This window comes from Marmota marmota, unplaced genomic scaffold (genome assembly GCF_001458135.2).
Source record: "Marmota marmota marmota unplaced genomic scaffold, marMar, whole genome shotgun sequence".
NCBI classification, from domain to species: domain Eukaryota; kingdom Metazoa; phylum Chordata; class Mammalia; order Rodentia; family Sciuridae; genus Marmota; species Marmota marmota.
In genome coordinates this window covers 5,404,479-5,422,284 of record NW_026000305.1, presented here as the reverse complement: position 1 = coordinate 5,422,284, position 17,806 = coordinate 5,404,479, and the positions used below count along the sequence as shown (strand labels likewise).

The window sequence follows — 17,806 nt, the reverse complement described above, 5'->3', positions numbered from 1 at the left end:
TTTTTTTTTTTTTTTTTTTGCTGGGAAGAAGATTTTTAGTTTGAATCCATCCCATTTATTTATTCTTAATATTAATTCATGTGCTATAGGAGTCTTATTTAGGAAGTTGGGGCCTAATCCAACATGATAGAGATTTATTTGGGCCTAATTTTTCTTCTATTAGATGCAGTGTCTCTGGTTTAATTCCTAGGTTCTTGATCCTCTTTGAGTTGGGTTTTGTGCATGGTGATAGATAGGGGTTTAGTTTCATTTTGTTGCATATGGATTTCCAGTTTTCTCAGCACCATTTGTTGAAAAGGCTATCCTTTCTCCAATATATGTTCTTGGCACCTTTGTCCAATATAAGCTAACTGTAATTATGTGGGTTAGTCTCTGTGTCCTCTATTCTGTACCATTGGTCTAAAACTCTATTTTGGTGCCAATACCATGCTTTTATTTCTATTGCTCTGTAGTATAGTTTAAGGTCTGGTATAGTAATGCCACCAGTTTCACTCTTGTTGCTAAGGATTGCTTCAGCTATTCTGAGTCTCTTATTTTTCTAGATTAATTTCATGACTGCTTTTTCTGTTTTTATGAGGAATTTCAATGGGGCTTTGATTTGAATTGCATTATGTTTGTATAGTGCTTTTGGTAGTATTGTCATTTTGACAATATTAATTCATTAATTCTGCCTATCCAAGAACAAGGTAGTTCTTTCCATCTAATAAGGTCTTCTTTACTTTCTTTCTGAGGCAACACAGTTTCTATCATGTGGACGTATTGTGTCCCTGATGGTTTCTATTACCTCTCTGTAAAGGCGGAGTCAAATAATAACAGCAGTCAATTCAAATAATATACAGCCTTAAATCAAGTAGCTCCTGCTATTTTTGTCACAATAAACAGAAATGATATGTACAGTTACTGCCTATCATAAACACAGTAAGTTTGCTAGTGGGTTTACAATTTAGAATGTAGGACAAGGAGAGAACAGAAGTTGTGAAGGATGTGATGATTATAAATAAAGAAAAGAGAAGATAGAAGTAAAATAATAAAGAAAGAGTGGAAAAGGGAGCAATAGAGGTTGGTTCTTAGCAGGAGAAAAGAGAGAGAATCAAGGTAACCATGTGAGACAAAATTATATATAAAGTAAAAATTTTAAAAAATTAAAAATAGAAAAAAGAAAAGGAAAAAATTAAAAATAAAAGAGCACAAACAAAACTGAAATATACTAATCAGACATCTTTGTCCTCAATAAGCTGATTCATGAAAAAATAATTGCTTTCAATAATGGTAGAAATGTGAGGGGGAATAAAAGTAAAAACAAAAAACTCAATGAAAAGTTAGGGAAATTGCTTTTGTTGGAGGTTAAAGATTTTAGCTTCCCTTTCCTCTGCAACATGGAGTATGATGTTTGCTCCACCCTCTGGGTGGGGTTGCTAGGGTGAGAGGGTTAATCCTGGACGTGGAACTCCTGGAGGTGAAGTTTAGGCTTAGTTATTCTTCACACTCTTCATTGAATGCCAGTTGGTCTGGAGATCTTAAATCAGCAAACCTCTAGGACTGACCAATTGCACATCCATGCTAGAAGGCTACATACCCCAGGGATCTCCTTTGGATTCCACTCCTGTGGTACAATAGCCAATTCTTATTTCTCTATGTCGCCTGCAGAACCCATGATCCTGGGTCACAGGTTTAGTCTCCAAATGCAATCTCTCCTGTCCCTGACCTTTTGAATTTCAAGTCAGGTGCTTCTCTCTCAGCTGGTCCTGCAAGCAGCTGGTTTGGAGGGGGAAGGGGAAGTCTGATGGGTTTCCAGGACCAGATGTCCTCTGTGTAAACCTCTCTCCATTCTTGCTTTACTCCTTGACACTTTGGCCTGCTCTTTGTCATGCGGAATTGGTTTGCAAGGCTTGTTTTCCATGGCAGACTTAGATCTGCCAGAAATTGGCTCCCTGAGTTGGCTTGAGGGCTGTGCTGAGGCTGCAAAATGGTTCCTTCCTTTGTCCTCTGAATGCCAGTGGGAGAGATGTAGTTTCTTTCCTGTACAAGGATATTGTGCAGTGGTCCAGGCAGTGTCTTTAATCACTAAACTCTCCATACCCAGACATGCCTCAGTACTCCCCCAAATATGGGTTCCTTTGATCCCCTTATCACTTTATTGCTTTTGCAGAGGGATTGTTCTGGCTTGTGCCTCTGGCTGTTGCCACAGGGAATTCCTTCCCTATTATGTGTGATCTCCTGAGTTCCTGATCTGTTTTGAGTGTCCATGCTAAATTCCAGCAAAGTCCCCTTGAATTTTGTTCCATTTACCCACCTTGCTGAGAAGCTGCTTGTCTGCTTTTCTTGGTTGCACACCATGGAGCATCCAGGGAAGTGATCTCTCTGTGCTGACATCTTCTGCAGGCCCCTAATATTTTATTTAGAGGAAGGGTCTTGCTGAACTGCTTAGTGCCTTGATAAATTGTTGAGATTGACTTTCAACCTGCAATCCTCCTGCCTCAACCTCCAGATATGCTGGGATTAAAGGTATGTACCACCATGCCCAGATACCATATTGATTTTGGATGCACATAAGAGAGGAAGATAGGTTGAGCAGGAGCCTGAAAGGTTCTCAAGAAATGTCAATGGCAAAACCTGGAGGTGAAGTTCAAGATTTAGGTTTCTTAAGTAAAAGTCAAGATATTAGTCTCAACCCAGTAGAGGATGGAAACCAGGAGAAATGTCAGGCAGTATTTCATTGGCCTTAATGTACAGTCCATGTGGGCTACATATTAAATTCCATAAGATAGGTTATTATGATTGTCTTTTTTTACTACTCTATCTCCAGCACCTGGCAATACTGCCTAACACATAGTAACGATGATGATATTGTGATAAGTGACATTTATTTTTCAGTCAATATTCTGAGCATTTTATATTACGTAACCCTTACAATTCAGTTTGACATAACTATTATTATGCCCATTTCACAGATGAAAAAACTGAGGCTAAGGAAGTGAGGTCATTATCCAAAGACTCAGGATTCAAATAATATTCAATATAGATGCTCAATAAATCTATGATGAAAAACATTTATATGAGTGAGAAGTGATTTAGCAGGTCATACTCTATACCATCATGGCATTGAATCATTGGTTCTCAGGCATGTTGAACAGGGCTTGGTTTTTTACATTACCTGATATATTACAATGTATTATGATACAGATTTGTGTAGAGTAAGTGCCACTCTGGGGACAAAGACAAACTTCCTTTTAGCTATAAATCTGAATGTTATGGTCTAGGGGGATATTCTTACATCATTACCATTTTATTTGGATTAAGCCATTTTAGAGCAGTAATAATGGTGTTGCTAAGTTAGCATATCTAATAACATAGCCTGTATTATAGATACAACTACCACAGTTGGTGACTTGCTCATACTGATAACCTCAGACATTCATTAGCCAGTGTAAATGTTGAACACCAAACTTCAATAGAATATAGTTTCAAGTTGGGCTGTGAACAGTACTGAATGCATTATGTAACTGTATAAAACAATTGTTAGATGATGGGTCTGGGCATGGAAGTTATGAAGAATTATGCATATTTTGAACCAACTTATAAATCAGCAAATTAGGCAGCTGTCTTGAGCCAAAGTCAAGCTTACATATTTGGAAATATTAAATATGTATCTAATTCTAGAGTACTCAATATCCCAAGGAAACTACTCTTGTAAAACTATTAATAAAGATGGTGCTCAGGTGCTAGCTCAGTTGAGTTTGAACATAAAGTTAAGGGCAAACTGCAGCCTGAAGTCCAAATCAGAACAAGATAACAGAGCCTAGAAGTGAGATTAAAGGTTCAGGACAGGTTTGATAGATAGTTTTTGTGTTTATGGAACAATATTCTATTATAGACTAAAATATTCATATTGATTATTTTAAGGAGATAAAAACAAACCAGTCAATATAGGACATATATAAGCAAGAAATAAATCAGTGCTCTCCTTGTGCACTTGTTGCATCATTAAATTGTTAATGAAGATTTAAATAAGTGCCAGTACAGCATTGTACTTAAGCATATATAATCTAGGTTTAGACTGAGTTTAAGTCCAAGTTCTCTCAGGTTTTATATTTGTGATTTTGAATAATGTCTTTCTTAATTTTAATCTAGTTTATTTATCTGAAAAATAGGAATAATAATTTTTCTTGCAATAATTGTTTTATGATTACATATGATAATATATGTAACACAATTAATTTCGGATACATAATTAGCACTCAATGCATTTTTGCTATTATTATTACTGTACATATAGCATTGCTCTGAAAATTAAACTTTTATTAATTTTTAGTAATCTATTTCTGAAACTTCATTCACCTTATGGAATCTTTGAGCCATACTTTACTCACTTCCGTGAGATATTAGATAGTTTTATTTATCAATTTACTATGAGTTGGGTTGGTAGTTATGAGTCTTAAATCCAAATCCCTAAAAGAAATATGTTGTTAAATGACAGACCTAGAAATGTCAGAAGCATTGTTTATTAATTTACAATATAAAAATTATATGATGGTAGGCTGAGGTATAGGTCAGTGGATGAGCACTTGCCTAGTATCTGTGAAGCCCTGGAATCAATCCTCAATCCTACAAAAAAGTAAAAGAATTTTGATTGTCATGTGAATCTTGTGGTATGCAGTTGAAGAGCAAGATTGTTTGTCTCTCTATTGTTTGTCCATATTATTATTGGATCTTTAACTTTTGAAAAGAAAGAATAATATTTTGCTATATAATTTTCTATACTTCCATCCTTGCCACCCACATTCACATCATTTTTCTTCTGTGCCCAAATTTACTGTTTGTAGAATAGGCTAGCCTAAGAGAAATGTTAATATAGATGTAGTTACAATACCTTTGTACTTGACTTAATTTGTACCTCTTCATAGTCTTTTTTTCCTCAGACCCATTAGATTCACTAGACAAAGGTAGGTTGCCAGGGTGTGTTTTTTTCATTGATGCATTAGAATGATGCATGAAAATGGAATTGATTATGCTGTATTTATACCGGCACATAACGTCAATTAGATCAGTCTCATTCCCCAGCACCTCCACTTAACCTCTCCTCCTCCTGCCCCCTGAACACATTTCTCTATTCTACTGTCCTACTTTCTATTGTTATTTTAATTAATGCATAATAAATATGTATAAAAGTGGTTTCATTGTGGTATGTTTGTACATGTCCATAACATATTTTGGTGGATTTTATTCTCCATTACTTCTCGATGCCAAACCCTCCTCCCTCCATCACAATCCCTTAACTTTTCTCTGTTGTTCTTCTAACTTTATAAGATTCTTTATTATTCATTATTTTTCTTTTTAGCTTCCACATTTGAGAGAAAACACTTGACCCTTGACTTTCTGTGTCTGGTTTATTTCTCTTAGTATCCAGTTCTATCAATTTACCAGCAAGTGACATAGTTGTTTTCTTTATGGCTGAGTAAAATTTTATCGTGTATGTATACCATATTTTCTTTATACAGTCATCTGTTGACAGGCATCTAGGCTTTCCATAAGGTGGTTAGTGTGAATTTCAGTGCTATATACATTGTTATGCATGTATCACTATAGTATGCTGATTTCCATTCTTTGAATAAATAATAAGGAATGGAATAACTGGGTCATGTGCTGTTTCCATTTCTAGTCTTTTGAGGAATCTCCATACTAATTTCAAATGTGGTTTTTCAAATTTGAAATCCCACTAATGTATATGTGTACATTTTTCTTACATCCACACAAGTATTATTGTTTGTATTCTTTTTTAAAATACCTTCATTTATTTATCTTTATGTGTTGCCGAGGTTCGAACCCAGGACCTCACACATGCTAGGGGAGCGCTGTACCACTGAGCAACAACCCCAGCCCTGTTATTTTATTCTTGATAATTACTCTTCTGACTGGAGTGAGATGAAATCTTAATGTAGTTTCGACTTGCATCTTTCTAGTTGCTAGAGATATTCAACATTTTTTAATATATTGAACATTTGTATTTATTCTTTTGAGAAATATCTATATAGTTCAAATTCCCATTTACTTAATCAGTTATCTATTTTTCTGATACTAAGTTTTTTTTCATTTTCATTTGAAGCAATAAATTATTCATAATTGTGGAATTCATTATGCCATATTTGTACATGTAAATAAAGGTTGTTTATTTACACACACATATACACATATGTGTGCATATATATAATTAAATATACATATGATTCATTGTGTTGTATTCATACATTCACATAGCAAAATTTGTTAGATTTTTTCCTCCAGTACTTTCTCATGCTCTCTCGACCTCCTTCTCCTTCAATTCCCATCCTCTACTCTATTGGTCTTCTTTTTATTCTTGTGAGACATTCTTTAATTTTAATTTTCCCCTATTTCCTCTCTCTAGTTTCCAGATGCAAGAGAAAACATTTGATCTTTGACTTTCTGAGTCTGGCTTATTTCATTTAGCTTGATGTTATACAGATCCACCCATTTACTGCCAAATGTCAGAATTTTACTCTTTGTGGTTTATTAAAACTCCATTGTTTATATGTACCATGTTTACAGTATCCATTTTTTTGTTGTTGGGTACCTATATGCTGTACCTATATCTTGGCTTGTGTGATTTGTGTTGCTATAAATATTGGTATGCATGTATCACTATAGTTTGCTGTTTTTAATTCTTTTAGATTAATACCAAAGAGTAGGATACCTGGGCCCTATTGTGTTTCCATTCCTAGTTTTTTTTTTTTTTTTTTGAGGGTGGGTACCAGGGTTTGGACTCAAGGACAATCAACTACAGAGCCACATCCCCAGCCTTACTTTGTATTTTATTTAGAGACAAGGTCTCACTGAGTTGCTTAGTGCCTCACTTTTGCTGAGGATGGATATGAAATCTTGATCCACCTGGTTCAGCTTCCAGAGGCAATGGGATTACTGGTGTACGTGAGTACACCCAGCTCCATTCCTAGTTTTTTGAGGAAGCACCATAATGCTTTCCACAGTGGTTTTGCTAATTTGCAGTTTTTATTAATATTATGTAACTATATGTTTTCCCCACATACTCGCCAACAACTATTATAAATTGTATTCTTAATAATTGCTATTTTACCTAGAGTGAGAGGAAATCTCAGTGTAGTTTTTCTTGCATTTCCATGATTACTAAAGATGTGGAACATTTTATTTTATGTATTTGTTGGCCATTGGTATTTCTTCCTTTTAGAAATATCTACTTAGATAATTTCCCCATTTATTATTATTATTATTATTATTATTATTATTACAAATTAAGATTTTTGCTCTTTATGTATTCTGCATATGAATCCTTTTTTTTGAGGACTAGCTGGCAAAGGTTTTCTTCCATTCTGTAAGTACTCTCATCATGCTCTTCTTTACTTTGCTCTGTACAACTTTTTAAATTTGATGTTATCCCATTCATTGATTCTTAATATTATTTCTTGAGCTTTATTATGCTTATTTCTTATTCTTATTATTTTATTTCTTAAGTCTTATTAAAGAAGTCAGTGCCTGCAACAAATGTAAGAGTGTTGACCCTATGCGTTTTTGTAACAGTTGCAAAAAGTTTCTGGTTTAACTCCTATGTGTTGATGCAATTTGAGTTGAGTTTTGTGCAGGGTGAGAGAAAAGGATGTAGTTGCATTCTTTTACATATGAGCATCCAATTTTCCTAACATCTTTTTTTTTTTTAGTTTAAATGTGCTTTATTTTTAGACCACCCACATGACATTATTCTTAAACAACAACAACAACAACAACAACAACAACAAAACAATGCCTCCACTCCAAATAAAGCACAGTTAAAAATAAATGTGCTGAAGATGACATCAGTTCCATTTGTCTTAAGTCCTGGTGTTATGTAAATGACAAGCAACAACTAGTTATGATGACAGATGATAGATCCAAAGTAACTGCCTAATTTGTTAGCATTTTCCAACTTCTAAACCATCTTTAAAGAAAATCACATGTGGGGTCACATCATCCTCAAGGTAGTTCAGGAAAGTGACCAGACCATCTGGATTCATGTTTTCACCAATAAAGAACTGATAGTTTTTGAAATTAGCAAGGATGGGCTTGATTTGTTCTGCAGGCCCTGTCATAAAAGGTTTTACTCTGTTCTCTGTTCTTCAAATTTGCCTTTGATTGATTTCATGTAATTTTTGATGTACTTCTTGTATGATTATTTATGAAGCTAGTTTCTGGCAAGTGATGGTTATGACAATACCAACACCAGGGATTACTGTGCTTTTGGTACCTTGGCTCTCGAGTCCTTCAGTGCATCATTTCCAACAATGAGCGAGTCATCAATGTTACCCTCTGTCCAATGAACATCTTGCCCTCCACCTCCAGGCACAGCCCATCCATGATCTCCTGGATCTTGTAAATGTGGGAGAACATTTCATCATGGCTAATGAGGTCCAGGTAGATAATAATGATGGTGACTGGAGTGAAATGGTGGTGGCCTAGCTTAGTAGGAACCTGGAGCTCAGAGCAAGCATGGTGCAGCCCGAGCAAGCAGTCGGGGTGAGGGGGGAGCGGACAGTAAAAAGAGCTCCAGCACCATTTTTGAAAAGAGTTATCTTTTCTCCATTATGCATTTTTGGCATCGTTTTGCAGGAACATATGAATGTATCTATGTGGGTTTGTATTTGTGACTTCTATTCTGTTACATTGTTCTTTATTTCTGTTTTATGCCAATGACATGTTTTTGTTTTATTTTTTTTCTATAACTTTGTGGTATAATTTGAGATCAGGTATTTTGATGCCTCTAGCATTGCTTTTTATCTGCTTAGAACTTCTTTGGTTATTTTGGGTCCTCCATATGAATTGTAGGACTGTTTTTTATTTTTATTTTTTTAGTTTAATGTAGAATGTCACTGAATTTTGATGGGGATTGCATTGAACCATTTGATTGCTGTTGTTACTATGGCCATATTGATTATATAAATTCTGCCTATCTAGGAACTTTGAAGGTCTTTCCATCTTCTAAGGTTTTCTTTAATTTTTTAATACATTGTTCTGTAATTTTAATTGTATAGATCTTACTCTTCTTTGGTTGGATTTATTCCTAGGAACTTATGTTTTGGGGGGTTACTGTAAATGGAGTTGCTTTCCTGATTTCTTTTGCAGTGGATTCATTATTAGTTTACATAATAATGTTTTATTAGGTTGGTTTTGAATTCTCCTACTTTGCTGAATCTATCAATTCCAGAAGTCCTTTGGTGGAGTTCTTTGGGACTTCTAAGTATAGGATTGTATCATTTGCCAAAAGTAACAGCATGGTGATTTTAGTTAATAATATTGCATTGTATATCTGAATTTTGCTAAGAACATCTTAAGTATTCTCACCATGTGTGCTCATGCTCGCTCTCTCTCTCGCTCTCTCTCTCTCTCTCTCTCTCAGAAAATGTAACTGAAGTGATGCATAGATTAGCTTTCTTGTGGTAATCATTTCATTTCACTATACATTCATATGTCAAAGCATTACATTGTTCACTAAGTATATAATTTTTTATTGAGTATTTTCATTTTTGTTTAGATTGACTAAGGCATTATCAATCAAGTTTATGTATTTGAAGGACCAATTCTCTCTTTAATTGATTCTTCTTATTATTTTTAATTTTTTATTTCATTAATTTCAGCTCTTAATTATTTCCTGCCTTTTACTTCTTTTGGCAATGGTTTGTTCTTCTTTATTAGAACCTTGAGATGAAGCACTAGATTGTTTATTTGGGATCTTATTATTTTAATTTTCACACTCATAACTGCAAACTTTCCTCTTATAACTGCCTTCATGGTGTCCCAGATATTCAGATATATTTTCAACCTATCACCATTTTATATTAGCTTAATTTCTCTCTGAATTTCCTCTATGATATGTTTGAATGGTTATCAAAATCAGATTGTTTATAGTATCCATGGTTTTAGCTAATCATTATGATTTTCTTGCAGTTAACTTAGAATTTCAATTCATTGTGATCTGATAAGTTCAAAAATTTATATCCATTTTTTATAGCTGACACTTGACTTATATTCCAAAATGTGATCAGATTTCTAGATGGTTCTGTTAGCAGCTGACAAGAAAGTGAAGTTGGCTGTAGTTGGATGAAATATTTTATAGATATCTGTTAGGTCCTTTTCTTTGATAGCATTTTTTAATGTGTAAAGAGTCTTAACTGATTTTTGTCTTGATGACATCTGCTGGTGATAGAGGTGTTGAAATCTCCCAGTATTATTGTAATGGGTTTTGTCTCACTTGTAATGTTGGGTAGTGTTTATTGTACATAAATAGGTGACCGGCATTTGGAGCATAAGTATTTAATATCATTTTATTGCCTTGTTGGATTGTTCCCTTTACCAGTATGACATGACACTCTTTGTCTCTTCTGATTGATTTTGGTTTGAATTTTGGTTTGTTGGATATGAGAGTAGGAACACCTGCTTGCTATCAGAGTATGTTTTGGTGAGTATCTTTTTAAATTCTTTCACATCAAGCATGTGAATATTTGCCTTTAAGATGAATCTCTCACACAAACATACAGTTGTGTCTTGTTTTTTCCTCCTCATCCCCTGTCAAACACCATTGTACTCTCTATTTCTCTGAATTTGACTGTTTTAGATATCACATATAGAATCATGTAGAATTTGTTCAAGTGTGATTGGTCTATTTCAATTAGTATAATGTCTTCCAGGTTCATATAACATGTGTAACATGTGTCAGAATTTTTCCTTTTAAAAAGTTTCGTAAGGGCTGGGGATGTGGCTCAAAGTGGTAATGTGTTCTCCTGGCATGTGCGGGGCGCTGGGTTATAATACTCAGCACCACATAAAAAAATAAAATAAAGATGTTGTATCCACTGAAAACTAAAAAATATATATATTAAAATATACTCTCTCTCTTTTAAAAAAGTTTCATAATATTTTATTTAGTCAGGGTTCTGCAGATAGACTGAATCAATGAAATATATCTACTTTGATGTATAGATAAAATGAGGATTTATTAGGGAATTAGGTTCATATGATGTTGGGCACTGATATATCCATGACAGGATTTTTGTAAGCTTCAAACCCTGGGATTTTGTTAGTATGGATCAGTCAAAATTTGAAGGTCTCAGAAACAGGAAATCTGATGGTATAATAATCCAAGGAAAAAGTATTAGGAACCCATGGAAATCCTGGTATCATTCCGCAGCCCAGAGACTAGAAAGTCTGTAGTTCTGATGTCCAAAGGCAGGAGAAGAGTGTTCTTGCTGTAGTAAAGACAGAAAATCACCTTTCCTTTTTTTGTTGTTCTTTCTGGGTCTCTAGATGACAAACTATACTGAAGAAACATCTTCCCCACTCAGATCAACAAATCACACTTCAATTTCCTCCAGAAACAGTTTCACAATACAACCCAGAAATAACACTTCACCAGTTTTCTGTGTATTTCATAATACAGTTGACATCTAAAATTTGCTATCATAATATTCCAGTATGTGTTTGTATATCATGTTTACTTTATCCATTGATGGACATATGGCCATTTCTTGGCTACTGTAAAACTGCTGCAATAAGCAGAGAATTGCAGATATTTTTAAAGATCCTGCTTTCTATCAGTAGAGTAGAGAAAGTGGATTGAGGGAAGGGAGAATGGGAGGGAAAGGAAAGGTACTTGAAAATTAGATGAAATAACATTATGTGCATGTACAAATATTGCCTAATGAATCTCGCTTCTATGTATAATTATAATTTACCAACACAGTGTCCTGATTTCTAGTATTTTGGACATATACTTGGGATTTGGATTACTGTATTATATGGTAGTCTTATTTTGTAACTTTTTTGAACATCTCCATACTGTTTCCATAGAAGCTCCACCATTTTATGTTCCCCAAAGCAGTATGCAAATGTTCCAATTTTTCCACATACTTACAAGTACATGTTATCTTTCATTTTTATAACATCCACTCTAACAGGTTAGAAGTGATACCTTATTTAGGTTTTGATTTTCATTCCCCTGATGACTAGTGATATATACCACATATCTCTTTTGGAGGTATGATAATGTATGTCCTCTGTCATTATAAAATCAGGTTATTTTTGCTATTGAGTTCTTTGAATTTTTATATCTTCTGGATACCAACACTTTATCATATATTCAGTTTGTATAAATTTTGTTCCATTATACATAAGTTGAATTTTCACTCTGTTCATTATTTCCTTTCATGTACAGAAATTTTTGAGTTTTATGTGGTCTTATTTTTCAATTTTTGTTTTTATTTCTTGTGCTTTTGGTGTTAAATAAAAGAAATGATTGCCAAGATTAATACTAGAGAGTTTTCCTTTTATGATTCTGTTTTGAAGCTTTATAGTTTTAGCTCTTACGTTTAGATATGTGGTTCATTTTGTGTTGATTTTTGTGTTTAGTGTAAGATAAGAGTCAGTTTCTTTTTTTGTGTGTGTGTGTGTGCATGTATCCTATTTCTTTCTTTCTTTCTTTTTCTAGGGTGGAGGACTGAACTCAGAGCCTTGAATGTGCTAGGCAAGCATTCTGCCACTTAGTTAAATCCCCAACCTCTGAATATATCTTTACTTAATACTATTTGTTAAAGAAATTATATTTCCCCCATTGTGTATTCTTGGAACCCTTTCAAAGATTAGTTGATCATACACACTTGGGTTAATTTTGGGGTTCTCTGGACACAAGTAGCTCAAAGAGCCGTGTCACAGCTGTGGGTTATAGTTCATTGGGATGATTTCTGCAATCCCAGGCAAAAGTACATAAAGTAGGATCCAGAAATCCTAATCCAATGAGCCTAGATTTGTAGGATTTGACACAAAGTACTGTACTGGGTCATTTGGCATAACGATAAGTGGGGCTACTCCTGCTACTATTCCTTGTTTTCCAGAACCATTCATTATTCCTATTAGTGACCATGTGACATATAGGGGTTCCTAGTTCCAGTTTACATATATTGAGCACTTTCAACTCCTAGGATCATGTTGGAGATTAATTCCTACATGTACTACTCAGTTTTGAGCTCAGAGAGCAGCAGGTCATTGTTTAGTTTTACTGATTAGTGTGCATTTCTCTTTTATTTATGATTCACAGAAAATATTTCCCTTTGTTACCTGAATATATTTTTGTTTTTACCATTTTACCTAACATTCCTGTATATGTGGTTCAAAATAGTGCCTCAAAGGATGAACTTATAATAGCATCTGGATTAGAAGTGTATACCCTCTGTTTTCTTTCCAATTACTATTTCACTGCACTAATCCCTTTTGGGTATTTCTACCTATTTCTCTTCTTTGGGATCATCTCAAGATATCCGATGGCTGTCTACCTCTCAAATTTGACTCATGATATTTGCATCATTCTGTTGTCCCTAATTTCAGGAATTAAAATTTATCATTCTGCCTCCAAAAGATATACCTGGCTCCTGACATGTAACAATAGTTCAGCATGTAACCCAAATTCTCAAAGTTAAATCACATATTATCATTTTCTACCTGACCTTCCCAAGAGTTGATAAAAATCTTTTCTGCAGCAACTGCCCCTTGTGCAAATCTATCTTTTCATACCAATCATAGCATATTGGAATGTCTGCCTGTGTTGCCTTTTTTTCTTACTACCTATGAAGTTTTAAGGCAAGGAAAAGATATTTAAACATATCGGTAATAACTAAGTTTCTTTACTTTTTTTACAGTTGTTTTATTTTAGATATTTTTATAAACAAAACAAAAAATAAAGCACATAATACAGATAACCTATTCTTATTATCACCACAAGATGGAGCCACTAGAATTCAGATTGAACAGAAGGACAAAAAAATAATAATAATTTGAAGTCAAGGCTGTGAGAATTTATACAATTTTCAATTTTATTAAATTTACCATGTATTTATTTAAAAAGAAAATATTTAGACTTTACATAATCTATGCGCATGCTTCCTATCTTAAAATGAGAGCATAAATGCTTTTCAGGAAATTTTTAGGAAAGATTGATATTACTCTATATGAAATAAATATTTACTACTTTTTAAAAATTGAACACATTTATTGCTAATCTTACAATAGGGGTCTTTGGAGTTGGTACTTTATGCTTCATTTTGTTTATTACCATGACATCCAAATGAGAAAAATCTTAAATCTTGAAAAATGGGACCTTATTTATTATGACAAATTTCATCATAGGAAAATCCAGGAAAGCTAAAAAGCTATCTCTTTTAAATGAATTTGAAGTGAAAATTATTTAATCACATTACTGAAGATACTATTAAATGCTTTAATATAATTTAATGATTTTAGTTGGTTCTTTTTAGTTATACATAACCTTAAGATTCATTTTGACATAATTATGAAAGCATGGAATATAATTTGCTCTATTTAGTACCCAGAACTTCCTTTATCCCTTTTCCCTTTACATTCCCCTCTGCTTTACTGATCTTTCTGCTATATACTTAAAAATTTTAAAGTTTTTTTTTAAAAAAATTGATTTCTTTCGAATACATATAATGATGAAATTCACTGTGGTATATTCATATATGTACATAGAAAAGTTAGGTCAGATCCATTCCACTGTTCCCCCATTCTCCCATCCCCTCTCTCTCCTCCTCAATACTCTTCCTGTACTGCACTGATATTTCTCAATAAGATTATGTCTTTTATGTTTTCTTCTTTTATCTTTTATCATTCAAAAATATTTAATGTGTGGGCTGGGGCTGTAGCTCAGTGGCAGAGCACTTGCTGAACATGTGTGAGGCACTGGGTTCTATCCTTAGCACCACATAAAAATGAAACAAATAAAATAAAGGCATGCTGTCCATATACAACCACAAAATATTTTTAAAAAGTTTAATGTGTGTCTATCAAGTGGAATGTGCTATTTTAAAAACAAACAGTAATAACTTTCCATTTTTCAAATCTCATGACTTTTAGACCCTCTTCTGGTTTTCCCTTGCCATTCTTAATCCTTTGATAATACTAACTTTCCACTTATTATTTATTCCAAATTCTTTTATTTTTATTAAACTTTAAATTGAATTTATTTTGACTAATACATAAAATCATAATTTGTACATATTTAAGGGTTACAATGTGATAGGTTGGTGCATGTATATATTGTGTAGTGCTAAAATTGAAATGAAATTATCCATCTCCTCAAACATTTATCTTTTTTGGGGAAAAGTTATTCAGAAAATTTTCTTCTAGCTTTTGAAATATACAGTATTATACACTACAATGTCATTGTATATCTTTACTCTGCTGTGCAACAAACCACAAGAAGTTCTTACTATAGTAAGATTGTACTGTAATTAAGTGCCCACTAATCAACATTTCCCTATTGCCCCCTCCAACCTACCCTTCTGAGTTCTGGTAACCACCACTCTAGTCTCAATTTTTCTGAGGAAAAATATTATATTTCATGTATAAATGAGATCATGCTGTACTTATATTTCTTTGCTTGACTTATTTCGTTTAGCATAATGATCTTCAGTTCCATATTTGTGGTTGCAAATGAATGAATCTAGTTTTTTATGGTTGAATAGTATTTCATTGTATGTATGGACTACAGGTCTTTATCTACTAGTGGACACTTAAGTTGTTTATATATTTTTGCTATTGTGAATATTACTACAATGAACATAGAAGTACGTGTGTGTGTATGTATATATGTATATACATATCTTTGACATACTGAACATACTGAATTAATTTAATTTTAATATTTATCCGGTAATGAGATTGCTAGATCTTATCGTGATTCTATTTTTATTTTTTGAGGAGATCCATGCTCTTTTCCATAATGTGTATATTAATTTACATTCCATAACTATGTTCCATGGTTCCCTTTTCTCTACATCTTCACAAGCACCTGTTACCTCTAGCCTTTTTGATATTAGTCATTCTTACAGGGGTAAGATGACATCTTATTGTGAATTTGATTTTTATTTATTAATGATAAGTGATATTGAACATTTTTTTCTTGCATGTAATAATTATTTGTAGAAATTCTTTTGAGAAATATTTTATTGCCCATTTTGATTCAGGTTTTTTTCTTTTTGCTATTGAATTTTTGGAGTTCTTATATATGCTGGATGTCAAACCCTTCCCAATGCATATATTGCAATTATTTTACCTCATTTTATTCATTGCATTTTTCCCTCCATTGACTGTTTCATTTGCTGGGCAGACACTTTTTAGTTTGATGTAATCCCATTTGTCAATTTCTGCTTTGGTTTCCTGTGCTTTTGAAATCTTTTCCAAAAAAAATATGTACTCATACCAGGTCCTGAAGCATTTGTTTATGGTCTTCTATCACTTTCATATTTTTAGATCATACATTAATTTTTGAATCCATTTTTATGATTATTAGTGCATATTAATTGTACAAAACAATGACTTCCATGGTAACAATTTTATACATGCATATAATGTACTTTGGTTGTATGTACTCTCCCTATTTTCCTCTTTATTCCCTTCTCCCCTTCCCTCAGTTCCCTATCTTTTTCCTAATACTTCTCTTTCTACTTTCCTGTCATCCATTGTGTTTTTTTTCTTCCTAGATGCCACATATTATAGAAAACATGTGACACTTGTCTTTCTGAATGTGATTGATTTCACTTATTAGTATGGTCTCCAGTGCTATCAAGTTTTCTGAAAATAACATGATTTTGTTCTTTTTCTGGATGATAAATTCTCCGCCATTGTGTATGTATACCACATTTTCTTTGGTCATTTGTCCACTGAAGGCCATTGTTTTAGTCAGATTTTTCATACCTGTGACCATAAGTCCTGACAAAAACAATGTAGAGGAGAAATTTTTTTTTTTTTTTTTGCTTATGGTTTCATAGGTTCAATCTATGGTCAGCTGATTCCATAGCTCTGGGCCCAAGATGAGGCAGAATGTTATGGGGAAAAGGTCTAGGGTTAGTAAAGTGGTTAGTTCATGGTGGGGTCTGGAAGAAGAAGAAGGAGCTGTCTCTGCTCACCAGGGACGAAATATAAGCTCCGAAGTGCTTCTAGTGACGCACCTCCCCTAGTCACATCTCACCTACTTACAGTTACTGCCCAATAAATCCATGTCAGTGTAGTAATCCAATGATTGAGTTATACCTCTCATAATCTAATCTTTTCACCTTTGAAAATTCATGTATTATTTTACACATGAGCTTTTGGAGGACATCTTGTATCTAATATCAAAAGGTTAGAGGTAACAGGTGATTGTGAAGATGTAGAGAAAAGGGAACCATGGAACATAGTTATGGAATGTAAATTAATAAAACCATAAATTAATAAACCATAACAGCCATTAAGACTGATTACGTAATGTGGATATTGTGAATATTGCTGCAATAAACATGTGTATGAAAGTGTCCTTACAGTGATGTGACTCTGATACCTTTGTATATACCCAGGAGTGGCATAGATAGAACATGTGATACATTTATTTTTAGTTTTCTGAGGAACCTCCATACTGTTTCCATAGTGGCCACATTAATTTACATTCCAAACAGTAGTACATAAGAATTCATTCCCCCTGCATCCTTGCCAGCACTTGTTTTCTTTGATAATAGTCATTCTGACTAAGATGAGATGGAATATAAAAGTAAGCTTGATTTGCATTTTCTAGATGAGTGAAATTGTCAAACATCTTTTACATTTAATTATTGGCCATTTGTATTCTTTTGAGTATTGTCTGTTCATATATTTTCTCCATATATTAATTGGATTACTTTTCATCAGAGTCCCATTCAGGAAATAATTTTCTCTCTCTCTCTCTCTCTCTCTCTCTCTAATATATATA

At 33.6% G+C, this 17,806-nt stretch overlaps 1 pseudogene; it reads right to left on the bottom strand.

Annotated features, from left to right (window-relative positions):
• Positions 1 to 7,937: 7,937 nt before the first annotated feature.
• LOC107156042 overlaps positions 7,938 to 17,806 on the bottom strand; it is a 22,263-nt pseudogene continuing 12,394 nt past the window's right edge.